At 50.6% G+C, this 27,626-nt stretch overlaps 1 long non-coding RNA gene across 1 annotated transcript in view; it reads left to right on the top strand.

Annotated features, from left to right (window-relative positions):
- Positions 1–5,450: 5,450 nt before the first annotated feature.
- LOC144768444 (uncharacterized) overlaps positions 5,451–27,626 on the top strand; it is a 74,907-nt gene continuing 52,731 nt past the window's right edge. The window contains exon 1 of the long non-coding RNA XR_013598547.1: positions 5,451–5,608. This is a non-coding gene — a long non-coding RNA (uncharacterized LOC144768444). The remainder of the gene's footprint in view (positions 5,609–27,626) is intronic.

The raw sequence follows: 27,626 nt of genomic DNA, 5'->3' as shown, positions 1-27,626 counted from the left end.
TTATCTGGTGATTGGCTCCCTTGGTGGCATTTGTGATGTGCGACTGCATATTCAGGTGTTTGTCTATGGTGACTTCCAGGGATTTCGCAGAGTCAATGATGAGGGGAGAACAGTCAATGGAGGTCATGTATTTTAACCATTGCTCTATCTTTGGTGTGTGATTGGGTGGGGAGATGAGAATGAATTCAGTTTTTTTTGTGTAAAGCATGAGGTGGTTGTTGGTGCGCCAACTTTGCGTGTTCTGTGGAATAGCGTTGAGGGAGATGATGTCTTCTGGAGTAGAGATTTTGAAATACAGCTGTGTGTCGTCCGCATACAGGTGATATAGGATATTTGCGGATTTCAATGCCTTCACTAAGGGTTCCATTAGTAGGTTGAAAAGAATAGGTGATAGGGCTGAGCCCTGGGGAACACCTATGTTAACCACAGATGGCTGAGAGAGAGAATTCTTCATCTTGATTCTTTGTGTTCTGTTATTAAGGAAGGAGGAGAACCAATGTAACACTGGGCCCAAGAGGCCCATCCTTCCCTCCAATAGGGACTGTAGATTGTCATGTTTAACCCTGTCGAAGGCGAAGGATAAGTCAAGCAGTATCATTAGGCACAATTTGTTGCGGTCATGCATTTTTAGTATGTCATCCAATATGTGGGTGAGTGCTGATTCTATGCTCTGCCCTTGGCGGAAACCAGATTGGTGATTGTCTAGGAGGTTGTAATTCTCAATATGATTGCATAATTGTATTTGTACTCATTTCTCCAGCAATTTCGTCAAAGTGGGGATGTTGGATACGGGGGGTAGTTGTTGAGATCAGATGGTATGGCGTCGGATTTCTTTAGTATAGGTGTAGCCTGACCTATTTTAAGACAGTCTGGTATGGAGCCTTTTCTCAGAGAGGCATTTACAGTTTTTGCCCATAATGGTAGGATGGATGTTTTTATCAATTTGAATAGGGCCGGAGGAAGGGGGCAGAGAAGTGATTGGAGGGATTGATTGCTAGAAGAGTGTTATAGATTTTTTGTTCAGAGATTGGCGCGAAGGTGTTCCAGGAGGCATTGTGTTTTGTGACTTCCCCTGGAGAGCTGAAACGGAGCTTGAGTTGTGAATATCCGTTAGCATCAATGGCAATTGGTTGTGGGAGGGTCTTCTTAGATTGGATGTCGAGCTCGATGATCTTTATCTTTTCACAGAAGAAGTTGCCAAGCTCATCGCAGGAAGGTATATCCAGGTCGTTTAGATCTGTGGAATTAGCTGTGTTACGAGCTTCTTGCTTGACAATTTCGAAGAGTTTTTTTGGACGGTTGATTGCTTGGTTCAGCTGCGCTCTGAAAAAGTCAGCCTTGGTCTTTAGAATCTTCCTTTTTGTATGAGTTCCTTAACATTCTAAGGTACTGTAGGTGAACATCTCTGTGGTGTACATCAGAGGGTGCAGATTTCCATAATCGTTCAGCAGCTCTTAGCTTGCATCGCTCCGTTTAGGGAGTCATTGAACCAAGGTTTGGAAATTTTGAAGGACACATTTTTTTCTTGGAGGCGTGCTATGGAGTCCAAGATATCAAGCATTGTGGAATTGTAAAAGGCTGTGAGGTCATGGACATCCTCCATGCCAGTTGTGGGGGTCAGGGCGGAGTTGCAACGGTTTACCAAGGTGATGGGGTTGATGTTCTGTAATTTACTTTTCCATTGTTTTGTTTTTGATGGTTGACTCCTTTTTGGAGTAACGTCTATATTGATGCAGAAGAGGATGCTGTGATGGTCAGTCCAGTCGCAAGGAGTGATGGATTCTAATGAGATGATGCTTGTTTTTGCGATGATGAGGTCCAGGGTCTCTCCCTTGTTGTGAGTTGGGCTGTCACCGAATTGGAATAAGTCATGGTCTGCCTGAAACGCTTTAAGACATCGTACACCCTGGTCGTTTGCATTGTTCCAGCGCAGATTGAGGTCACCCAGGAAAATTTGTGGTACTTGTGAGTTGACGTTGGATGAAATGACTTCCATTAACTCGTCGATGAAAGACAAGTTATCCCTCAAGGGTGGTTGAATAAGTGGAGATTGCTGGCAAGCGCTTATCCTCAGAGATATTGATACAGAGATATTCGCAGGAGGATAGAGCAATGGAGTCTACTTGCTTGACTAAGATTGTGCTACGATAGATGCAGGCTAACCCACCTCCTGGCACCACATTTCTATCTAGGCGGATTAGGTCGTGACTAGGAGGAACCAATAGATCAGTGATGGAGGCAGAGGAGCTGTTTAACCAAGTTTCGGTGAGGAAGATAATGTCTTGATCATTCTCTAGGATTAGGTCGAAAATATCAGGTGCATGTTTGCTAGCTGATCTGCAATTAATGAGTGCGCAGTTCATCTTGTTAATAGCATGGGTTAGTGTAGTCTGCTCTATGTTCAGATTTGTGAGATTATCTAGATTTGCGGATCTGTTATTGTGTGTGGGTTCTCTGAAGGGGTTGGTTTGAATGGATTGGATAGTGCCACATTGTGACGTACTGTTATCTGTTGCTAAGGCATACTATATGAGGAGGTCGTCTATGTTGCTTTCGGATAGTTCGACGTATGTCCTCCTGGGCCAGGAGGTGGAAGGTAAATTAACCTGAATACTATTGCAAGGGCGTGAGATCTTGGGGATGTCTCTACTAACCCCGAGCGCGCAGTGCTGTGCACGAAGCGCGCGCACACAGCACGTTCCGGGAGAGTGCTTTGTCGCCGGTGAAAAAACTCTCCTGTTAATGACTAGCCCCCGAAACGGAACTTTTACTGCAAGAAATTGACTGATAACTATCTAGAATCTGTGTTATTAGTGTATTGTGACTGTTTCTGATATCTTTTGTTTATGTTGCTGTAAAGTGCTCTGATACCCTTGGGTCGTGTCAGCGCTATAAAACTCCTAAAATAAAATAAGTACTTGTAGCACACCTGCAGATCATCCTTTTTTAGGTTGAGCATTTTGTTTCTTAATAGAGCGCAGCTGTGGGGCTGATTATGGGCCTTTTGAAAGTATTTGTTAGATTGTGCAGAGGAATCCTGATTGAGACTAAATACAATGAGGATCTTATGTTTTTACCTTTAATGGGTATTTTGCTTCCAAGAATACTGGGATGGTAGAAGCTTTTCAATTTTTTTGTTGGCCAAATTGTTCAGCTTGTCTTTTGGGTGGTTGATGTTTTTTCCATTGATATTCAAGGGTTCTAAGTTCTGGTTTCAATTCTTTACATCTGAGAGGTGCCCGGGGATTTGGTGTTTCTGAGTTAAGAAGTCCTTAAGTGCATCAGTTTTTGGCAGGCTTTGGATAGCCAGAAGTAGAATTGTTTTGCATCTGTTATGTGGTTTGCTGGTGAGAAGACAGCCAGGTGGGTGCAATGAGGATGAAGTTGTACCATTGGCTATAAGGGGGTTTGTCAGTCTTTGTTGGTCATTGGCTAGAGACCAGGTTGGTTGTTGTGTGCTATGTAAGTGATGCCTGTTGTAGCGGCACTGTTGGCAGGCTGACTTTGAAGCGAGGGGTGTGGTGAAGGGGGGAGTGGCAGTCTTTCGGTACGCAAAGTGTGCTTGGCGTGTTCTTGAGGAAGGTGCCTGAAAAGTCCTCTCTCCTGGCCCTGGAGCAGCCAAGGGCCTGATCTTACCTCCCCACATCTGGACATGGGGGTAGCTAATGGCTGACCATGCCCCCCACCCGTTGGGGTATCTGGAGGGCTTTGGTGTTCCATTCAGCACTGGTCCATGGGAGTTGTGAAGGACGATCATGCACCCCCTTGTTCTCAGGATGTGGGACGAGTTATGGTCTGAACCTGCATCACGTCACCATCCACCCCACGTACACGTGAACGATAGTAGCCAATCAGTGCCTCAAGCTCCGCCTCTCTGGAAGTGGATGAGCGCCTTCAGGTGCCCTTAAACCAGAGCTTGTCCTTGGGTGACTAAGGTCCGACCATCACCAACCAGGGGAGTGGCTAATGATTTATCCATTTTTCTCACTTTGTGCCCCTAAAAGGATTTGAACACCTTTTGAAACCCAAAATAAGACAAAGAGAGACAACAGAAAGACAAATAAGTAGTCAAATAAATATTCTTTAGTCTTCTGTAAAGAGAATTCTTCTTTTAATGGTTTCAACCAAGTGCACATGCAGTTAACGCGTTTCTCCCTAAACAAGGCTTCACCAGGGCGATGTGAGCACCACCCAACGGTATGGTGGGGTGCCTGATGTCACTTCTAAGGATGTTTTCCACTCCAGATAATAAAGTTTAGGGTTTGAATACACAGGTTCAAGTAAGAACCAAACATAAAAGTCACACGGCAGCGTAGTGGTCGTATTGAATGGACTTGCATGGAAATCCGTTGCTTCCTTTTGATACCCACCATCTCACTACACCTTGGGTGTGGCAAAGGGTCCACCCACAGCCTACCCTGCCACTGCCCATCTAGGGCCAGGGCCCCTCCACCCTGTGCCCCTTGCCATGATAGATGTGCTGATTGCCCACGTGCCTGCTTTCCAACGCAGGGGGCATGGCCATATCACCCCGTGCCATGACAGGTGTGGCAGAGGGCCCACCCACAGTCTACCCTGCCACTGCCCATCTGGGCTCAAGCCCCATCCACCCACTATCCCCTTGGAATGATAGGTGTGCTGGGGGCCCACCAACGTTCCTACTCGGTGCCACTGTACACGTGGGGGGCTGGGACCACCCACCCACACCTCTACCCTGCCACTGTCCACAGGGCACAAGTCCTATAAAAAGAAGTGGGGGACTGAGCAAGCAAGAGACTATGCAAATGACACCATGACGTCACGACATTGTGCTATAAAAGAAATAAAATAGTGCTAAATGTAAATCTTAAACCTCTGTGCACTATTCGTGCAGGAGCTGCTGAACGTGTCCTGGTGTCTGAAAATGACACCGCAAAAAATTCAGCATATTTCAGTTGGGCCCAACTTCTTGGCAGGGGAGACTGCGTCCACCCTGGGAAAAGAGTGGGGGAACGCCGTGTACCTGCGTGTTCCCCCGACTCGAGCCCTGACTGCCCAACCACCCCTGCCCCCGTGCCATAATGGGTGCACCCAAGGCCCCGCCTTTGCCTGGGAAGGTCTGCGCGCTCCTGGCCGCTCTGTACAATCTTAGGCTCCGGAGCAGCTGAGGTCCCCCCCATGCACCCCCCCCTCCCCCGAACTCCCTGGCCCTGGGAGCGGCTGGAGCAGCCCAGCCCGGTCTCCCCGTCTGCGCCCTCCGTCTCCTTGCCAACAAAAATAACCACAGACGCAGAGATTACGCGCCCGCGCCTCCGGCGGCAGCGCAGCCCTGGGTGTGGTTTTAGAAAGTAAAAAAAAAATGTAGTCGAACTTGGACGTGAAGGAGAAAGAGGGGGGGCTGGAGGAAGAGGGGGGGGGGGAGAAACCTGTGAATGACTCGCCCCCGCCCCCTCAGCCTGCAGGAGGCCGGCCCGAGTCATTCAGCTTCTCATAAGAGCCGGAGGGTGTGGTGCTGTGTTTTTTTTCCTGTGATATTTGTAGTTTGGGACCCGCGCAGCTGCCCGGAGCCGGGAAACGACGAAAAGTTCACTTTGTACCGAGAGGATGAGGGCGGAGGCCGCTACGGCAGGTAAGAGCCTGAACGTACCTGTGTTTGTTTATTAATCCCCTCACACGCATGCACCGATAAACACATATATGGGGAAAGAGACAGGCACGCAGAGGGGAGTTCCGTGCGTGCTGGTTTTGCTGCGCTAAAAAAAGTGCCGTTTGTTAAATCCGCTGGGGCAGATTTACAAGCCCCTTGCGCCACTTCTGCGTCATTTTAACATGGGCATGGTGACGCAAAAGTGGCGCAAGGGGCTTGTAAATCTGCACCAGCAGCTGTCTTTTAGAATACTTTTTAAAAAAGAGTGTGAGGGGATTTAAGGCCGTTTGGAGTACGACTTGAGTTTCTCTGTGCCCGTCTGTTTTCCCAGTACCCTACTTGCCAGGCTCCCGCCTGGACACTGGACCACCCTAGCACCCGGGACCTCTGCGCTGCCTCTAGGCGCTGCACGCATAAAGCTTGAAAGACCCCATCCATGCTGCGATAAATGGCGGCCTCCGGGCCTTCCATTCAGCCCCTCACCTGCACTGCACTGTATTGTAGCGCTCTCGTGCAGCGGCCTCACGGTGCTTTATGGTGAGTCGAGTAAGGGGAGCTACTCTGTTGTGCATGTCCGCGGCAGTGGGGGGGTTAAGGTGCCTGCTGTAGGCAGACCCTACTGAGGCCCTCCTCTACCGGTGGGCCTTAACTTTGGGGGGTCCCCCCCACCCCCCATGCAGTATTAATGTTACTGCACTCGGGAGGTGGTTGAGAATTGAGGAGCAAATACATTCAACAAAACATTCTTGAATGTATATATCATTTTTGGTGTGTGAATATTTTTTATCTTTTGTTGTAGTATTCAATATAATTTCAATGTTTAAGACATTGAATATTGTGCTGAATTTTATCTTTTGTGTCCTTTTTTTTCTTTTTATTCTCTTCTCCATCCTCTACTTTATTCTCCTGTTTTTTATCTTATTTCGTCTGCATATTTTATTCATGTTGCCACGTTTTTCTATTGTTGGATTGAAATGTTACATTTATTCAATGTTGTGGTACTTTTGGAGACAAAATATCGATCAAGATTGCGGGAAAGCAGAGCCGTTGCTAGGGCAGGGCAGGCGGGGCCTCTGTGTGCTTGGGCCTTCGCAGTCTGCATCCATGTGTGACGTTTCTATGATGTAGCACGAGGCCTCACTCAAATGTGCGGGAATCCATCCTTTTCGCTGGAATCGCACGAGCCTCTTAGCCTCAGCTCCTTTTCGCTCAGCACGGTGATCAGCGCTACTGGGATTATGCAATTTTGCAGCTGCATCGATTTATGTATAATTATGGATTTCCCACATAATTCACCATCTGCTGATTTTAACCCAACCGAAAACTATTGCTAGCTCAGACGGATCAAAAGTTATTAAACCGCAGAAGCACGTGTTGCTGCGCAGCGGAAGCCCATTGGCTGACAGTGACCAGTCCCTTTCTGTTGCGTAGTGCTGTATTTGGGTGTAAAACTGGTACTAATGGGGTCAAACCTTCACCCAATGTTAACCTGTGTAAAAATGACAAAATAATGACGTAATACTATTACAAAAAGCCCTGCATTACACTGCATATTGTGCCTATTCTTTTCGCGTAATCTAGTTGGCTTTGCGGCATAGTTTTGTCCCTCCCTTCCGCATAATTCCAGTGGCCTTTTCGATATTACACTATGAATGAATGATTGGTTGATGTGAGGCAGAGAGCGCTATCAACCTCGTTTCTAGGTGCTACGGTTTCTCCCTTCAGGTTGGCCAGGTGGGGGAGGGATTGAAGGGTGCAGGCTTCAGTGGGGGGCTATCACTGGAGCGAGGTGACTACACGAGGGAATAGCGGGGGCACCGGAGTGGGGGCAGTGGGCAGAGGGGGGTAACTCCGCACCCGGACAGAGATGCAGAAAGGATGAAAAGGGCATCCAAGGGGGGGGGGGAGGGGCAGACTGTTGCCCTGCGTCACCTTCTCTGTGAGAGGCCCACCCCAGGGAGAACTGCACACACACCAGAGTCACCCAGTACTTTTAAGTTTAGCTTCTTTTTAATCTGTCTACAAAAAAAACTCCATCTATAGGATATTCCTGAATATTTCCTGCAGAATAATGCGACGGAAGGAAAGGTTAATCATTTTATGTAAAGCGCCCGGACGCGGATTTTAAATCGAGGGGCGCTATATAAAGCAGCAGATACATGTGACCGTGGACTGGAGATGTACGTGGGCGAGATTCCCCAGACTGAGGCCCACCCAGGGAGAGCCGCGGCTGTATCAACATGGGATGAGAACCTCGAATGACGGAGGCCACCCCAGGGAGAGGTGCTCATACATGGGAGGGCCCCACAGGGCTGAGGGCCACCCCAGGGAGAGGCGCTCAAACATGGGAGGGCCCCACAGGGCTGAGGGCCACCCCAGGGAGAGGCGCTCAAACATGGGAGGGCCCCACAGGGCTCAGGGCCACCCCAGGGAGAGGCGCTCATACATGGGAGGGCCCCACAGGGCTCAGGGCCACCCCAGGGAGAGGAGCTCATACATGAGAGGGCCCCACAGGGAGAGATGTTCATACATGGGAGGGCCCCACAGGGCTGAGGGCCACCCCAGGGAGAGGTGCTCATACATGAGAGGGCCCCACAGGGCTGAGGGCCACCCCAGGGAGAGGTGCTCATACATGAGAGGGCCCCACAGGGCTGAGGGCCACCCCAGGGAGAGATGTTCATACATGGGAGGGCCCCACAGGGCTGAGGGCCACCCCAGGGAGAGATGCTCATACATGAGAGGGCCCCACAGGGCTGAGGGCCACCCCAGGGAGAGATGTTCATATATGAGAGGGCCCCACAGGGCTGAGGGCCACCCCAGGGAGAGGCGCTCATACATGGGAGGGCCCCACAGGGAGAGATGTTCATACATGGGAGGGTCCCACAGGCTGAGGCCCACCCCAGGGAGAGATGCTCATACATGAGGGCCCCACAGGGAGAGATGTTCATACATGGGAGGGCCCCACAGGGCTGAGGGCCACCCCAGGGAGAGGTGCTCATACATGAGAGGGCCCCACAGGGCTGAGGGCCACCCCAGGGAGAGGTGCTCATACATGAGAGGGCCCCACAGGGCTGAGGGCCACCCCAGGGAGAGATGTTCATACATGGGAGGGCCCCACAGGGCTGAGGGCCACCCCAGGGAGAGATGCTCATACATGAGAGGGCCCCACAGGGCTGAGGGCCACCCCAGGGAGAGATGTTCATATATGAGAGGGCCCCACAGGGCTGAGGGCCACCCCAGGGAGAGGCGCTCATACATGGGAGGGCCCCACAGGGAGAGATGTTCATACATGGGAGGGTCCCACAGGCTGAGGCCCACCCCAGGGAGAGATGCTCATACATGAGGGCCCCACAGGGAGAGGTGCTCATACATGGGAGGGCCCCACAGGGCTGAGGGCCACCCCAGGGAGAGGTGCTCATACATGAGAGGGCCCCACAGGGAGAGATGTTCATACATGGGAGGGCCCCACAGGGCTCAGGGCCACCCCAGGGAGAGGTGCTCATACATGAGGGCCCCACAGGGAGAGATGTTCATACATGGGAGAGCCCCACAGGGCTGAGGGCCACCCCATGGAGAGGTGCTCATACATGAGGGCCCCACGGGGCTCAGGGGCTCAGGGCCACCCCAGGGAGAGATGCTCATACATGAGAGGGCCCCACAGGCTGAGGCCCACCCCAGGGAGAGGTGCTCATACATGAGAGGGCCCCACTGGGAGAGATGTTCATACATGGGAGGGCGCCACAGGGCTTAGGGCCACCCCGGGGAGAGGTGCTCATACATGAGAGGGCCCCACAGGGCTGAGGGCCACCCCAGGGAGAGGTGCTCATACATGGGAGGGCCCCACAGGGCTGAGGGCCACCCCAGGGAGAGGTGCTCATACATGAGGGCCCCACAGGGAGAGATGTTCATACATGGGAGGGTCCCACAGGGCTTAGGGCCACCCCCGGGAGAGATCTCATACATGGGAGGGCCCCACAGGGTTCAGGGCCACCCCAGGGAGAGGTGCTCATACATGAGGGCCCCACAGGGAGAGATGTTCATACATGGGAGGGTCCCACAGGGCTTAGGGCCACCCCCGGGAGAGGTGCTCATACATGAGAGGGCCCCACAGGGTTCAGGGCCACCCCAGGGAGAGGTGCTCATACATGAGAGGGCCCCACAGGGCTGAGGGCCACCCCAGGGAGAGATCTCATACATGGGAGGGTCCCACAGGGCTTAGGGCCACCCCCGGGAGAGGTGCTCATACATGAGAGGGCCCCACAGGGCTTAGGGCCACCCCAGGGAGAGATCTCATACATGGGAGGGTCCCACAGGGCTTAGGGCCACCCCCGGGAGAGGTGCTCATACATGAGAGGGCCCCACAGGGCTTAGGGCCACCCCAGGGAGAGATCTCATACATGGGAGGGTCCCACAGGGCTTAGGGCCACCCCCGGGAGTGGTGCTCATACATGAGGGCCCCACAGGGAGAGATGTTCATACATGGGAGGGTCCCACAGGGCTGAGGGCCACCCCAGGGAGAGATCTCATACATGGGAGGGCCCCACAGGGTTCAGGGCCACCCCAGGGAGAGGTGCTCATACATGAGAGGGCCCCACAGGGAGAGATGTTCATACATGGGAGGGTCCCACAGGGCTTAGGGCCACCCCCGGGAGAGGTCTCATACATGGGAGGGCCCCACAGGGCTGAGGGCCACCCCAGGGAGAGATGTTCATACATGGGAGGGCCCCACAGGGCTTAGGGCCACCCCCGGGAGAGGTGCTCATACATGAGAGGGCCCCACAGGGCTTAGGGCCACCCCAGGGAGAGATCTCATACATGGGAGGGTCCCACAGGGCTTAGGGCCACCCCCGGGAGTGGTGCTCATACATGAGGGCCCCACAGGGAGAGATGTTCATACATGGGAGGGTCCCACAGGGCTGAGGGCCACCCCAGGGAGAGATCTCATACATGGGAGGGCCCCACAGGGTTCAGGGCCACCCCAGGGAGAGGTGCTCATACATGAGAGGGCCCCACAGGGAGAGATGTTCATACATGGGAGGGTCCCACAGGGCTTAGGGCCACCCCCGGGAGAGGTCTCATACATGGGAGGGCCCCACAGGGCTGAGGGCCACCCCAGGGAGAGATGTTCATACATGGGAGGGCCCCACAGGGCTGAGGGCCACCCCAGGGAGAGGTGCTCATACATGGGAGGGTCCCACAGGGCTTAGGGCCACCCCCGGGAGTGGTGCTCATACATGAGAGGGCCCCACAGGGAGAGGTGCTCATACATGAGGGCCCCACAGGGAGAGATGTTCATACATGGGAGGGCCCCACAGGGCTGAGGGCCACCCCAGGGAGAGGTGCTCATACATGGGAGGGTCCCACAGGGCTTAGGGCCACCCCCGGGAGTGGTGCTCATACATGAGAGGGCCCCACAGGGAGAGATGCTCATACATGGGAGGGCCCCACAGGGAGAGATGTTCATAAATGAGAGGGCCACCCCAGGGAGAGGTGCTCGTACATGGGAGGGCCACACCGAGTTGAGGGTCACCGCAAGGAGGGATGCACTTGTATGAACATAGGAGAGTGCCACACTGGTGCGTAGAACCAACTCCAGGCAGAGATGCACATGTATGAACATGGGAGAGACCCTCATCAGGCGAAGCCCCACCTGAAAAGGAACTCTGCTTGTTTGAACATGGGAGAGCTCCTCAGTTAGAGGCTCTATTCTGGGAGAGTGTACTCACATAGGCATCAACAGGCAAAGGCCCTCCCCAGCAAGAGCTGTACATGTATGAACAAGGGAGTGCCCCATCGGTGTGGAGGACCAACCCGACGAAGAAACGAACATGTATGGACATGGAATTAGTGACTCAATGGACTGAAGCCCCCCACCGAGAGCCGTACATGTGTGAACATGGGAGTGTCACAGCAGGCAGGACTCATGCCTGGGAGGCCTACATATATGTGGATTTGGGAGAGATTTTCTTAATATATGTCATTTATTAAGCGCGCGATTACCCAAAGGTGTCCTGGCACTAATGAGAAAATAAGGTCAAACGATCCACTTGAATGATTTGAACAGATGTGTTTAGAGTCTTCCGAAACTTAACCATATTTTAATATCTGAGAGGTGCTCAGCGGGGAAGCCCCCCCTCCCCGGGCCCCTATGGACAGTGGTCAGTAGGAGGAGGCCCACCTCAGGGGAAGTGTAGACCACTGGCTGTCTCATCGGTGGACTCCTCTTGGGAGAGCAGAGAAGCTGGCTAGCTGGTGGCCATGAAGGACCCTGGAAAGAGAATCTTTCAGTGGCCCACAATCTGGCCTGCAGAAGTCCCCTGTCAACCACCACCTCAGGAGAAACGTCGAATTCTTAGACTGGATGCACAGGAGTTGAGACCAAGACCTCTCAGTGGAAGCACAAACATGGGTCATGAATGTGGGGATCCTACTGATTAAGGGGAGTAGAGGCGTGGCACATGAGGCAGAGGTGTGGCGCGTGCAGCAGAGGTGTGGCGCGTGCAGCAGAGGCGTGGCGCGTGCAGCAGAGGCGTGGCGCGTGCAGCAGAGGCGTGGCGCATGAGGCAGAGGCGTGGCACATGAGGCAGGGGCGCGTACAGCAGAGGCGTGGCGCGTACAGCAGAGGCGTGGCGCGTACAGCAGAGGTGTGGCGCGTACAGCAGACGCATGGCACATGCATCAGAGGCGTGGCATATGCAGCAGAGACGTGGCAGATGCGTTACGCATGCAGCAGATGCGTGACGCCTGCAGCAGAGGTGTGGCACATGCAGCAGAGGTGTGGCGCAAGCAACAGGCGTGGCGCATGCAGCAGGGGTACGTCGCATGCAACAGAGGCGTGGCACATAGAGCAGAGGTGTGGCGCGTACAGCAGACGCATGGCATATGCAGCAGAGGCGTGGCATATGCAGCAGAGACGTGGCAGATGCGTTACGCATGCAGCAGATGCGTGACGCCTGCAGCAGAGGTGTGGCACATGCAGCAGAGGTGTGGCACATGCAGCAGAGGTTTGGCGCAAGCAACAGGCGTGGCGCATGCAGCAGGGGTACGTCGCATGCAACAGAGGCGTGGCACATAGAGCAGAGGCTTGGTGCGTACAGCAGAGGCGTGGCACATGCAGCAGAGGCGTGACACATGTAGAAGAGGTGTGGCTGGCACATACAGCCACGCTGACTCACATCGTCTCTCTTTTTTTTGCTTGAACGAGGAGGTGCTGGCTGCAGGAGGGAGGCCAGCAGCTCTGTGTCCACGTCCCTACTGGTTAGTACATAGCTCCTACAGCTGACTATATGTTCTGCTAGAATTGACATAGAAACATGCTAGGGGCCTCTGCGGTGCGAATTCTAAGCCAGTGGTTTCTGGTGCTCGGCACCGGCACTCAATTCTTAGCACCAGCACGTGTGACAGTCTCAGCCAAATTTGGTAATGAGCACAACAGCTGTTTATTAATTTAACCTACATTAATAATCACTAATTCGTGCCACCCAAGCCATTCTTTTTGGTGTGGGGGCCTGGAATAGTTTGGATTGTGTCACTTGTAGGAGTGTGATGGTTAGTAGTTGTGTTGGTACTGTCATTGGCAGCGCTGGCAGAGGCAATGGACGGTGTCCTCCTGACGAGGGCCTTGGCACTTATTGTTTTGAAAATTGACCACTGGGCCTCTGCTCCCCAAGACACTGGAATTTGCTTGGGTTTGCAGTTTTATTGAGAGATGTCGGGTCCGAGCTCCCACGCCTGGATTCGAGTGAGGGCCCACAGATGCGACGAGGGACCTTATACAAGAGGCAGGTGAACAAGTCCCTTCCTGGTGGTCCGGGCAGGGGTGCGGTCTGAAGCCCTGTGTTCGCAGTGGCTCTCTGAATTGCCGGAATGTCCTGGGTTCTGATGTTGCTGTGGAATGTATGATATTATCCCGCTGTATCACAATACGGTCGTTACAACGACTGCGTTGTGATTCCGCATACCATTACCCAGCAATTCGGAACAACTACTTGCGGAGGGGGGCGCCGGATGTTGGAATAGTATAATTTACTATTCCAACTCCAGTCTGCGCGGACAATAGGGAAGGTGTTGGATTTTAAATCCAACACCTCTCCCCCCTCCGCAAGTCGTCATTCTGACTTGCGGAGTAATGGTATGCGGAATCACAACGCGGTCGTTGGAATGACCGAGTTGTGATTCCCTGCAGGGAGAAAGATTTGTGGTAAACGTTGTTTACCGTTGCTGTGGATGTTGTTCCAGATCCTGAGAGTGCAGCCAGAGAGGGCCTAGACTTTCCCTCTTGCATTTCCTCATGTCCAGTCTGCTTAGGGCCCTTTTCCTCTGGGTGGGAGTGCGCTGGGAGACTGCGGAGGAGGGTCTTAAATCCAGGTGTATCTTTTAGATGAGTGTAGGACTTGGGGCAGAAGACAGAGCCCGCCATCCTTCAAACCTATAGCGGCCCGTGCAGGAAGTGCTGTGGGGCGCTGGGGCGGACGGGCGAGGGGCAGGATGGGAGGTAGTAAACTCCCGGCCGACCAGAGTAAAGTAAAGAACTGCATCGCATTTGGTGATGCAGTGCACGCAACGAAATTTGTTTTATTTATTTATATGTTTACTTACCTATTAAAGTCCGTAATCCATACATTACTACCCCCCCACCCTGCCCCTCCCCCTCCCCACGTCACCGCCCGGCAGGTACTCCCACCACCGGCCACAGCTGCCCCCACCCTGCCGACCCACGGCACTCCCTGCACGGGCTACAACTGCTTCAAACCAACCTCCTACCGAGGGAGGGATGTCCAAGAAATGAAGCGGAGCCAAATATCCCTCACTGTGGCATGGCAGCGCGCCACATGGCCATTATCGGATGGTGAAGTGAATATTATGGGGGCTGCCTTTTGAGCTGCCTTCTCCATGGTTACATTTTATTTATTTATTTATTTAAAAGATTTATAAAGCATGCACTACCCAACAGGGTTTCCCGGCGCTGAAAAACGGGACTAGCGAGGTTTGAGTTAGGTTGGAATGAGGCCTGGCTAAAAAGAAAGGTCTGTAGCTTTTTTCGGAAGGCAAGGGGAGACCGACAGGTCCTGAGTTCCAACGGAAGGGAATTCCGCTATTTAACCAGGTTTGTTAAATTCCTTCAGAGGTCGAAGTGAGCAGGATCTGTGGGGAATGACGTTGCCTTAGTTGTTTTAATTTAAGAACAACGGTTTGCCTCCTTTTTGTTAAGACGACCATCGAGGGAGAGTTAATTCTGAGAGTTGAGGTGCCTCAGCTGAAATGGAAGGGGGGGGTTCTGGGCTGCGGGGGGGGGGGGGGTGGAAGAGGGGGGTTCTCTATGCTGTGAAGCCCAGGGATGGACAGGCAGGTAAACAAGAAACACATTTCATGCCAAGGTGCCTGCTACCTGAAAGAAATGTAAAAGTGTGCAATTGGTTAATCTGCAAATGTAAAGCCCGCTTGGGAGCCAGGTTTGTCTTTCATTGATGGAGACCTTTGAGGCTTCACAATGATAAAGCTGTGTTCTTCTTGAGGTCATGCAAGGTCATGTTACTGCCTGTATTCTGGAGGGCCTGTTGGGTGGACAAGCTTTCACTCACACCAGTCTGATTGTTTGTTATTCTCGTCAATTTTGAAAGCACTTTTTTCTAAACCTAAATAATTTTTCAGCTGCTTATCTTATACTGTGAGTAATGAAAGTTTAAATAATGAATTACACAATCGCAGCGCTTCCCGCCTCAGTCTGGGGCCTCGTGGCACTGAAAATACACAAGTCATTCTGCCACACTGCACCAATCACAATTCACTCTGTGGTTACACAATCAAACAGCTGCATGGATTGCATTGCGCAATAGCGGTTTCACGATATAAAACATTGCATTGCCCACTGCTTATTTTAACTTGCATTTAAAGTGTGTGCGTTATTTTCTAAACTAAATAGTGTACAGAATATTGTGTTTTTTTGCCGTACCTTTGACCCGCTCTACGCCCTCTGACCCCGCCCTCGGCGCGCTCAGGATCACCGTTCCAGTATTGTGTTTTTTGATGCACTGTGACTGCTGCTGTGTCTTCCATGGTGCTAACATCCCCTGGGGTGTGCCGGCACAGTGCAGGCTTTGATCTTGGGGGAGGGGGGCTCTGGGCTGGGGCCAGCATGACGCATTTCCTCCTCTCCCAACTGTGAGTCCCTTTTCGCCTCTCACCACTTCCCTGCGTTCAAAGCACACATTTGAATGAAGTCCTTTTTTTGGAGCGGTGCCCGGGCAGACGCCCCGTCTTGCCCCGCCCTTGGCGTGCCCGCGGCGCTCCTACTCGAGGGCCGGCCTGGCTGGCACAGGCCCCGGCAGGAGGAGCCGGGGATTACTGGCCCCAGACGCCCTGTCTGCGCAGGTGGCCACACCCAGGCCGCCCCCGCCCTGCGCGCCAGCCAACCACGGGCAAAAGCGCGCTCTTCCAGAGTGATTTTCCACAGTTGTGCGCCTGAGTCGGGTGGGACGGTGGCGTGTGGTGTTCACCATCGTAGTGCCACTTCTCGTTTCCCCAATTATTCCCAACCACCAGCCGGAGCCGCCAGGAGCCTTGGCCGGCGTCTTCGACCACCCCAGATGGATTCACCCTTGGGAAAGACGACGAAGGTCTCTGAAGAACTTTCCAGACGCGCCTAGAAGCGGCCTTCTAGGACGTGGAGCCGGGGCAGGCCTGGGGGGCTTGCAGACGCCGCTCAGGTGCAGTCTTTGCTTCCTCAATCAGCGCGCGTGACTCAATCGTGGTGCTTTTTTTGATGTGTTTGTATATTTGGGGGTTTTAAGGTGACCCCCGAAGGCTCTTTCCTTCAGAGGATGGTGGAGAGAGGGGCTGTGGTACACATTGTCGACTTAACAAGAAAGTGACACGGAGAGTTCAATGCTGTCTGTGGCGGATACGCTGGAAAATTGGTGTTTTGTGTGTGAAAGGGGCCCTGGATTGGGTGTGTAGTGTGTGTATGTGTATGTGGAAGGGGTGTGTGTGTGTGTGGAAGCGGGGTGTGGGGGTCTTGGGCCTCAGACAGCCGAAGGCAGTCAGCTGGTACCACGTGTGAGGCTTGACTCAGGATGACGCACGTGAAGGCTCTGCTGGTGGCCCTTGGCTTCTCTGGTCCAGGCTCAGGATGTCATTTTGGGGGGAAGATAGAGCCAATGAGATCGAAGTTTAGCGCCGCTGTGGATTCGAGGCGCACCGAAGGCGGCGCGAGAAGTGCATTCCCATGTGTGACGCTCGAGGCCTACCACCCTAACCCTTAGCCAGGTCCACAGTATGAATCCATCCAAGCGCCTACGCGCTCCGCAATTCCTAGTTAGGCGCTATGAAAAGCTCGTTTCGCCTAGCTGCCATTAATTAGCTCCCGCTTACTAATTCGAGCCTTCTGCCTGGCGCCATCTTGGTGACAGCAGACTGTGAGGTGGAAACACTGAAGGTGCATCAGGAGGTTGCACCCCCGCCGTTTCACGTGTCTGAGGCCCACTCCGCCTTTCATCCGTGCGGCGGCCACATCACGAGGACCCTTGCCTTGGGTGATAAACTCCGATGTTTACATTTAGTGTTAATTATATTCTGATAAATTGCTCGAGTGGATAAAACAAGATTTAAGTGCAGCTTGGGCGTGGAGTAAGTAGTCAGTGCTGAAAGCCTCAGGTGGTCCGGCACCGTCCACAGGTCCTTATCCCCTCCTGATGACGTCATATGTGCACAGACCATTGAGTAAAATACTGTATATGTTTGTAATGTTGTAGTGATTTGTATAGCGCTTATTCTGCCCATGGTAGGGCTTTGTGGCGCACAGCAAGGATGCCGCCTCCTGGTGCGTAATTGCAGGTGCTTGTCTGTCACAAATGTCCAGGTAGCCGAGGGCGTTAACAGTTCGTTAGGGCCCTGTGTGTACTGCATGAGTGCAGGGCATGCCCGTAGGGCCCGTAGTATTTCTGTACCATGACGGGCCCTCTTCTTGGCGCCCTCCCTACGCTTCCCTTTGTGTCTGACTTCTGCTGCAGACTCCTTACAGCTTGTCACCCTGGGCCGCGTATTACGGTTTACATGGGGCGTGTTTGGGTACTCTGGCGCCCTTCAAGTCCTCAAAAATCCACTCAAAGCCCCTTTACCCTCCCCCAGTAAAGTTCACTTTCACCAACTCACACAAAGCGCCTGTCACTCACCCCAAACACACCGAATGCGCTATCGCTCTCACCAAATCCATGCAAAGCGCCGCGAGGCAATGGGCTTATACTTTAGGAACGCACGCGATCATGTCCTGGTTTTGGCTGGTTCATTTGTGTTTAAAGATGTCTTACTTGAAACTATATGCGTCTCCATGACTTCCATTCTATTTGATTTTTTTAATTCGTCGAAATTGTGTGTTTATTTTGTTTTGTACCATTGAGACAACAGGGGTCTGCAGCGGGCTCTACTCTGGCCTTATCGGCCTCCTCACGCACCGTGACTTCCTGCCCCGGCTCTATTGACATCTGAAATGTAAATGGAAGAGGTTGTCTATGCACTTAAAACACAGTAATGACGTGCTCATTGCAGCGGCCTCTGTGCTTCCGTAATTATAAACACTTCGGGGCCAATTTACAAGCCCCTTGCGCCAATTTTGCGTCATTTTTAACATGGGAAAAGTGACTCAAAAGTGGCGCAAGGGGCTTGTAAATCTTAAATTTCTTATCAAACACGTCTCCTTGACCTTGGACGGATGAAAGACCTGCCAGCCCTGCAGACTTTGCACCTGCGTGCTTAAGGCCGTTTTTAATCCACTGAGTTGCCTTGCCGCCTAACTCACTGATTCATCAAGCCGAATTGCGCTCGCAAAGGGCCAGATTCTGAGAATCTGGCCCATTGCGAGCGCAATTTTTGCATTTGGGATTCATCATCCCAAATGCAAAAATCGGTAATTGCTAATTCGCTAAATTGCGAGGAATTACATTTAAGGAATCTCTATTTGAGATTCCTTAAATGCAATTCATCAACCATTTTTAAATTGCTAATTCGCAATTTCGGGCCCCTATTTACCGAGAGGTCAGACCTCTCGGTAAATAGCTAAAACTTAGAAAAATGCTTTTAAAAGCATTTTTCTAAGTTGCATGTTGCACACACACATGTCCTTTGGACATGTGTGTGCGCAACACCAGTTTCAATTTGCATTTAAGGGGTGCTACAGGCACCCTTTAAATCGCTATCTTATTTGCGAGTAGCAAATTGCTAATCGCAAATAAGGAATGTGTAGGAATCGCTATTTATTTAGCAATTCCTACATGAATCCGTTTTGCAAGTCCTTAATAGCGATTCGCTATGAATCGCTATTAGGGGCTCGCAAAACGGCCCGTTGATGAATAAGGCTGATCCGGCCGGCTGCATGCAGGCTGGCCGCTTTATCCTCGTTAAAAATAATGAGGTGGGCTGTAGGGTTATGGGCGCACATGTGGGATTTATGGGCCGGGCCTGCACGGTATCAACCAGGGAGGAGGAGGCTGGGCCCAAAAACGGAGACAGGAAATGATGGTAGCGTTTCAGCCGGGGGCGACACCTGTGAATCGATGTCCCCATAAAAACGGGGAAACCGGGCCCTGAAGACGAGGCGGGGGCGAGCGCAGTGTGTAGTGAATGGAGAGGGGGTGCAGTGTGCCTCTCTGGGGATGGGAAACAAAAAGCATTGTGTTGTAGTCCATGTTACATAAAACAATTTGAATTTGAGCCAGAGACTAGAGGAAACCAATTGTGACACTATTGCAAAAATGTAAAAAAAAAAATGTAGGATGTAACTCTGGCCTAGAAATTGTGAACTTGTTGTAGATTTAATTAAAACTCGTTCTAGAATAATAGCCTTTCCAAAAAAAAAATCCTCTTACATTTTCAGTCCGAGAGCGCGCAAAGTAATTATGCCCCACAGTCGGCCGCATGTTCCCCGGTCATCACCTCAGAAATGCGGTAAATGACCTTTCTGAAGCAGAAATAGTGCCCCCGGGGTGGTTACATGAAGTGGGGTTGCCCGCTTCGTGCATGGTTCAAAGTCTTCTGAAAAGTTTACCTACTGGCGGTGCCACTGGAATTATGCGGCACAGGAGGGACATATTGTGCAGCCGTTGACTAAACTATTTGGTCAACGGGCGGATTCTGGTGCTAAGGCGGCGTTTTGTGGTGGAATCGCTAAATTGTGTTACTGTTTTTCTTGCATGTTAACCCTGTCTGAACTCGTTCCGCATCTGTAGTATCTGTTTAACACCCAAATGCCGCAATAAGCAAAGGTTTTCCGCCAATATTTGGCTAGAGAGTTCCTTGTGCATTAACAGCCTTTGTCACATTTTTATCATTTTTGGTCCGTTTGAGCGTTTTCGTTAAAATCTCAGCAGTAGGTGATGCATTATGTGGTAAATTCAGCAAATCCATAATTATGCGGAAAATATTGAGGCCTAAAATGATTGCCGCCTTATAATCTTCAATTCTCAGAGCCCAGGGCTCCCTCCTCACAGCTCTTGCTCCACAGCCTTCACTCGAGCTGGAGTGCAGTGTGGCGCAGCAGCCGGCACGACCCGAGGGTCTGCAGTGTGACGCGGCAGCCCGCACGACTTGTGGGTCTGTAGTGTGACGGGCTGCTGGCACACACGGGTAGCTCAGTGGGGCCTGTGGGTCTGTAGAAAGACAAAGGAGCAGCCACATACGGGTACCTGCGGGTTTGTAGTATGATGCAGGAGCAGGCACATACGGGTACCTGCGGGTTTGTAGTATGACGCAGGAGCAGGCACATGTGGGTCGGTAGTATGACGTAGGTGCAGGTACACCCAGTTAGGTGCAGAGGGTAGGTCTGAGGAGCAGGCGCACACGGGTAAGCACAGAGAGCAGGCCTGTGTGCTTGTGGTGTGACGCAGCAGCATGCACAGGCGGTAGGCCCGAGGGTCTGATGTTGTACACCAGGAGGCACACACGGTAGACGCAGAGGACAGGTAGGCCTGTGGGTCTGTAGTTGGACGCAGGGTCTGTAGTATGATTCAGGGGCAGGCACACACGGGTAGACGCAGAGAGCAGGCAGGCCTGTGGGTCTGTAGTTGGACGCAGGGCCTGTAGTGTGATTCAGGAGCCAGCTCACACTGGTAGGCGCTGGCGGCCATGCCCGCTGGTCTGGATGTGGCGCAGCAGCAGGAACACACGGGAGGCCCGTGGCCTCCTCGGATCTGTGCGGCGTCAAGGCGGGGTGAGGTGAGGTCATGTCTCGGAAAGGGAGGCCCGGCCCCCCTCCGCATTGGATGAACGACCACCAGACACTGTGTGTACACACCTGCCTGTAGTTCCCCATTGCGCCTCCTGATAAATACACCTCCCCCGGCCCCACCCAGCCCCCTTCCTTTCCTCGTGGGAGGCAGAAATGACCCAAAATGTAGCACTGAAAGGAACTTAAATTACGTGATTGAAAACTACACAGCATTGTCATTAATGGTTGCAAGTGTTTTTTTTAATAACAAGGCGCTAGCCGACTCCCTGGGTCCATGCACATGCTGCAGAGAGATTTCTGAGTGTAGTATGTCACAGGTAGGGATGCAGGAGTAAGATGTTGGGGTCTCGGTGTATAGGAGCACACAGCAGTAAGATCAGCTAATGAAAGCTGTGGAAGGGGGGTGGGGGGTCGTGAGTAACTTGTCCACGCACGTGCTGCAGGGAGCTGCCTGTGTTATATACCTGACCCAGGCAGGGGTGCAGGAGTAAGATTTTGGGGTCTCGGTGTATAGGAGCACACAGCAGTAAGATCAGCTAATGAGAGCTGTGGAAGGGGGGTGGGGGTCGTGAGTAACTTGTCCATGCACGTGCTGCAGGGAGCTGCCTGTGTTCTGCACGTGACGCAGGCAGGAGAGCAGGAGTAAGATGTCGGGGTCTCGGTGTATAGACGGGATACAGCAGTAAGATCAGGTAATGAGAGAGGTGTGGGGGGAGGCACGTGAGAAACATGTCCATGCACGTGCTGCAGGGAGCTGCCTGTGTGCTGCACGTGACGCAGGCAGGGGAGCAGGAGTACAATTTTGGGGTCTCGGTGTATAGAAGGGACACAGCAGTAAGGTCCGGTTATGAGACAGGAGGTGGCCGGGAGGCTCGGGAGTGTGAACTCGGGTTCCAATCCAAAATGCCAGGGTTGACAGGAATGCGATGAGGCACCATTTGACCTCTGATGACGTCACAGGGCTGAGACCTTGTCCCACGGCCTGCACTTTGCTGCTGAGGAGGGACGAGAAGCCAGAGTGTAAACCTCGGACAGTCAACTTTGACCCAAGAGGCCTGTTTGTTTCTATCGATGCCACTGTCTTCATGCCCCCTGAGACCAAGGGCAGTGCCAGGGGGTCCCACTGGCATGTCTGTGGTTCCTGCTACCTCTGATTGGCACCCCTGCCACAGACATCAAACAGGAGACCTGATCGTTGCATTAGTTCTAAGCTTTATGGATACACCTAGATATTAAACCTAAGTCAGGAGTGGAATGTAACCTCGTGCACCTCCTAGGAATGACCTTCTGCCCCAGGGTCACTCTGTGAATGCCCATCAGATAGTGGGTATGGGTCCAAACCTGATGCCATCTGTCACGCCTCAGGTGTTGAAACCAAAGATAGTTTACAAGTTACTAAAATTGAAGAACACAGCATGTTGTACAATAAACCGCAGAGATAACATATCATTTCTAATTCTTCATTTGAAGTTATTCGGTCTAAGTCAATTCACACACATCTGTATTGTTTATTGAGCATGTAACTAGAATTTCGCTCACATCCGCACGTTTTGTCAAAGGCAGGCTTTCGAAAAGTTCTCTTTTTTCTTATTGGCTTGCCAAATTCACTGGAGTTAGCCGGTATCCTATCCATGAATGTAAAGGGGTGTTGGGAGCCAAAGGAGAAAGCGAAGACCTGAGTTTTAGTCACAGAACCTTGTGTTTGACTAGTCATCCGCGAGCCTCACAGCAAATTGTTGCACTGAACACCTTACTAAGAGGAGTTTGTGGGAGAAGTATGATATTTAGAGTATGAGGTGGAGGCCAGCTGAGGCTAGAGAACCCGTCCACACGTGTCCTGCAACCACAAACAGAGAGGATCTTGTTTTCATGGTCTTGGGCAATGTTGAAGAACATTAATCCGTCACGAGAAAGCTGAGAAATGTACAAACTAGATTAAGATTTCCCTTGATCTTCACGTGCCGCTTACATCCGTAATATTTATATAAATCATGCGTGCTTCTTGGCCTTGAGGTTCTCTTGAGTTTTGCACCTGGATCCTTCCACGGGCACCACTCCCTGTATCTGTGCGCACTGACACGGACTTTCAATTTCATGCTTAGACAGTGCGGCACTGAACATACGCAGAAATGACGCAGGAGCAACAGAGCACCCCCAGCAAAAGCCAGCTATGGTCTTAAAATGGCCGCTGGGATGACAACAAAATTACTGCTGGCGCCAAGCAGGAATATTCCCCTTTTGGGGCAGGTCTCTTAACATGCTGTAATGGGTGCAAGAGGGGAAGATGTTTTATTTGTTTTTTCCAGTGTTGGTGTTGACAAAGTTCCCTCATAGGTGGTTAGTGAACATTTTTTGAATACACTGGGCCTGCTTTGGTGAATGTGGGATGTCTTGTTTTTTTCTGGACTCTTGCCGCTGACATCCTTTAAAGAAATATGAATCCACCTTGGGTGCAGGTAGTTCTCATCCAACCCAGTCGACCCGTTTACCAGTTCTCAAGACCCCACGTCGGAGATCTGCTCCAACGATAATAAGAAAATGAAATGTTTGCGTGTTTACAAGAAGAGACAGGAGGATCTGGACTATGTTAAATGGAAGGAGGCTGAGAACATTCTAGCTTTAAAGGATTTTACCAGATGCTCCAGGATACATCAACTCCGCTGATTAAATTTAGAGGTCGCCGCAGCAGGGATCGGCCATTTTTAGCTGTGATTATTTCCAATTAAATGAGCCGGAGTGGAGTTTGCTTTGAGACCAAGCATTGCTTAAACAACACACTGAGCCCATCAAATGGAGCTGGGACAGACAGCTCAAATTCGGAAAATTGATTCCAGACTCTGTGCAGCATTATATCGCTTACAGGGTTCCTCCAGCGCGGTATCCGTTCCTCGCTCTTCATCTGTTTCTCTGCTTCACGTAGATGTGGTCTATGGTTGAACATCTTTGAGAGATGTTAGTTTGTGGCTGAAAAGTCGCATTTAAAGTGGTGTTGTGTATACATCGCGACCTAATTGTTAGTTTGTTTTCCAAAAATATATCTTAAAAATATGTGTGTCCCTTCATATTAGCATCTCTTTGCCCCACTCCTATATCAATCAAGGGAATCTGGCATGAAATCCTTTATTAAGTGATACAGAAGGGATGTGTGAAGCCGAGGCAAAAATTGGTAGTATATTTTCTAATGCACAGTATGTTAGGTTTGTTATTTTTCCAATTTTTATTTGGGGTGGAAAAGTTATATTTCCCATGAAAATCAAACCATTGACATTGTTTGGTAGAGACATTTGTGGTAAAATAAGGGTATCCATTTCAGTAAGAGTCTTAGACCATGTGGAGTTAATTATGACTTGAGATTTTGTTAGTTTCATATCGCTTTAACATCAAATTACGCACTTGGGAGACAGCTGAAACCCCATCTCACTCCCTCGAACTCAGGGTGTCTACATCTAGCTGAATATTGGGTACCAGTTTTTAACCAGTGCTGAAAACTGGTTCCATTTGTTGCAAGCAGTTTTAAGGTGTCCCACCGCAGGGGTATTTTATTCCTTATAATACATTTTCACACGATCGACCTTCCCACAAACTGATTAAATAGTTGCCTCTTGCTATTTCATATGAAAGAAATAGTATCTTAGTGTGGATATAATAAGTAAGAACTCTGTAGCTTGTAATTAAGCAGACCAATATGCAACAATTTAATTAGTAAAAAAACTCGGTGTACCCAGTTTAATGTGAGTCGGCAGCAGAAAGATTCCTACTTTCATGTAATTAATTTTAGCACTGCAAATAATAAACATTTTGCCAGAAACTGGTTTCTGTTATTAACTGTTCGTTTCATGGGAACGCGGTTTAGAGGAGCCGAAAAACAAGTTCTCAGTTTCAAAGTTCCCTCAGCGACTTCCATGCTGTATTCTGGGTCTGGCAGAGGCAGCGTGATGAGGACCCATCTCATCTGTAATAAGTTATTAAAGTGGAGTAGCTGTGTCACTTTCTTTTTACAGGTAGCCGGTGATGTCACAACTGGCCTGTAATAATGAAAACAGTCTTTTATATCCATGTTGCAGGTTTCCATGTATTAGATTAGAATGATTTAAAATAATGGTAATTATATTGGTAGGGAGTACTAGTTTTTTTTTCTCTAGTCGTTTGTACAAAATACGTCATGCATTTAGACTTTCCACCACTGTTGTACACCATCCATCACCCAGTCCCTTCCATGACCTAATCAGTATGAGGTACTACTTCTGTGTACAATGTGTCACTCTACCCCGGCTAGGTTCTTACTACAGAACAAACACGTTGTATTTAAATTCCATAAAAGCACTTGCATTCACCTTTTTTTTTTTTTTAACAATGTGCATTAAAGGGATTTTGAGCCCGCATGTGTATTGAAGAGAAAAAATAGTCCTTGTTTGGAATTGGACATTTTGGATATTTGTAAAACGTATAAACAAATAGATTACATTAGTATATGATGTAATGCAAAAAGTTTAACGCCAAAAATGTAGAACATTAAAAAAGACATTTCAGACAGTTGCTGGAAGCAAAACTTGGTTGCTAGTACAATATGGAAAAGTGTGTTGCACAACATAGCCAAGTAGCCCTCTTGTAAGGAGGAAACCTAAATGTTAGTAATTAAAATATTCATATATTAAAGTTGAATATAATATACAATAATACTTCCGGCCATTTACTACAATATTATATTAAAAAATGAAAATAGTACAGCAAATTGTGACTTAATGATGTTTGGCCAGGTCAGCCCAGCAGATTACATTTAGTTGTTTAGATACATCAGGGGTCTACCAGGATGTACTTTAAACCTCCTGGCTGTCTTGAGGAATGATGAACTTCCATGTAGAATGACTGAATTATTGATAACACTGTTTGTTAAAAGCACCAAGAAATGCTGAGGAGGAAGGTCCTTTTGTATTTTGCAGTAAAAAAAAAAGGGGTAAGGAAAATGAATTGGAACAAAAACATTGTCCTGAAGAAGTCTAGTTTTAATATTACGCCGCACTGAAACATTGTCAGCCTCTGTTTTCTCCATAGACATTATTTGGCACCATTTTTAGTGATAAAAATATAAACTGACCCAGGGTAGGTTTGTGACAAAGGCATTCATTCCCACACGGATTGCTTCATGGTACTTACCCCCAGCCTCTCCTCACGGATTGCTGCATGGTACCTACTCCCAGGCCTCCCCTCACTGATTGCTTCATGGTACTTACTCCCTCCAGTGCCTCTGGAATGATGTACCCCAGCTGAGTGTGGATCAGAAGGGATCGAGGCATCTGGATTCACACACTCCGGTTTTTAACACACACTGTGTGATCTTTTCTAACACACACACACATCACTCACTCACCAACAATGTGCAGTTTTCAACAGAAAACGTGTCTAGCTCAAAAGTTGCGAAGATATATGTGTTGGAATACCCCACACCTGCCGACAGTATGCAGAGGTGAACTGGCCACCTTTAACCTGTTGGTTTGTTTGTTGAGGCGTCAGAGGTGGCGTTTACGAACAGATGTTAGCAGCCAGCCTCATGTTGCTGTATCTGATGGTCCAGGGTTCATCATTACATGTAAAAGCTGTGCTCACAGAGTAATTGGATGTACTAACATTCGGAATACCGATTTCCTAACTGCGATGCTCTCTGAATCGGTATTCATAATGTATAAAACTCTTTCTTGAGTTCCATTATTCATTCCTAGTGGGTCGCATAATAGGCCTATCTCATGAATATTAATGAGAAAGGTGGCAAATTGGGCCCCATTAGGAATCGCAGCCATGACCAGGATGGTGGCCTGCTGGGGTCAGCACACCACCATGGCTGTGAGTGCCTTTAAACAACATAATCCTTTAAAAAAAAAAAAAAAAATTAAATGCAGCCTGTTTTCCTTAAAGGGAAACGGGAAGTGGAAGGATTAGCAAATGGGTTACCACCACTTTTTAAATAGCGAAAAAGTATTACTGTTTTGCGAACGGAATCTGGTCACAAACCAGTAATATATACCACACTGATTTGGATGGGACGCCCAAACACGCCTCTTCCAAATATTGAATGCTAACTGTGATTCAGTAACCAGTTACCAAATCGCAATTCTACTAAAGGTAGTATTGTCTGTCTAGGAGAAGGTGCTGTACTGGGGTCTGACGCTCTCGGCTGTACTGGGGTCTGACGCTCTCGGCTGTACTGGGGTCTGACGCTCTCGGCTGTACTGGGGTCTGACGCTCTCGGCTGTACTGGGGTCTGACGCTCTCGGCTGTACTGGGGATCTGACGCTCTCGGCTGTACTGAGATGTGACGCTCTCAAAAGGGTCGTTTGTTGGGTGCGGTGATGCGTGGTGGGTTTTCGGAAGGTGAAGTGGATGCAGTGGTGGTCGGTCCAGTGGAACTCGGTGGTGTGGTTGAAGTAGATGTGGGAGCTTGCGGAGAGGATGGGGTCAATCGTGTGGCCGGCGGAGTGGGTGGGTGTTGTGACGAGTTGTCTGAGTCCGAGGTTGTCGATCAGGGTGGTGGAGTTGGTGTCATTGTTGTTCTCGAGGTGGAAGTTCAGGTCCCCGAGGAGGATGTAGTCCGTGGAGACGAGGGCGTGTGTGCTGATGAAGTCGGCGATGGAGTCGCTGAACTGTGTTCATGGTCCGGGGGGGGGGGCCTGTAGACGAGGGCTCCTCTGAGGGTGGTTTTGGGGTCGGTGTGGATCTGGAAGTGCAGGTGTTCGGCGGTGCTGAGGGTGTCGTTGGTGTTTGTCGAGACTTTGAGACTGTTCCTGTGGA

The sequence above is a fragment of the Lissotriton helveticus genome, chromosome 1_1 (genome assembly GCF_964261635.1).
Source record: "Lissotriton helveticus chromosome 1_1, aLisHel1.1, whole genome shotgun sequence".
In the NCBI taxonomy this organism is placed as follows: Eukaryota; Metazoa; Chordata; class Amphibia; order Caudata; family Salamandridae; genus Lissotriton; species Lissotriton helveticus.
This window is presented reverse-complemented; position numbering and strand designations above follow the sequence as displayed.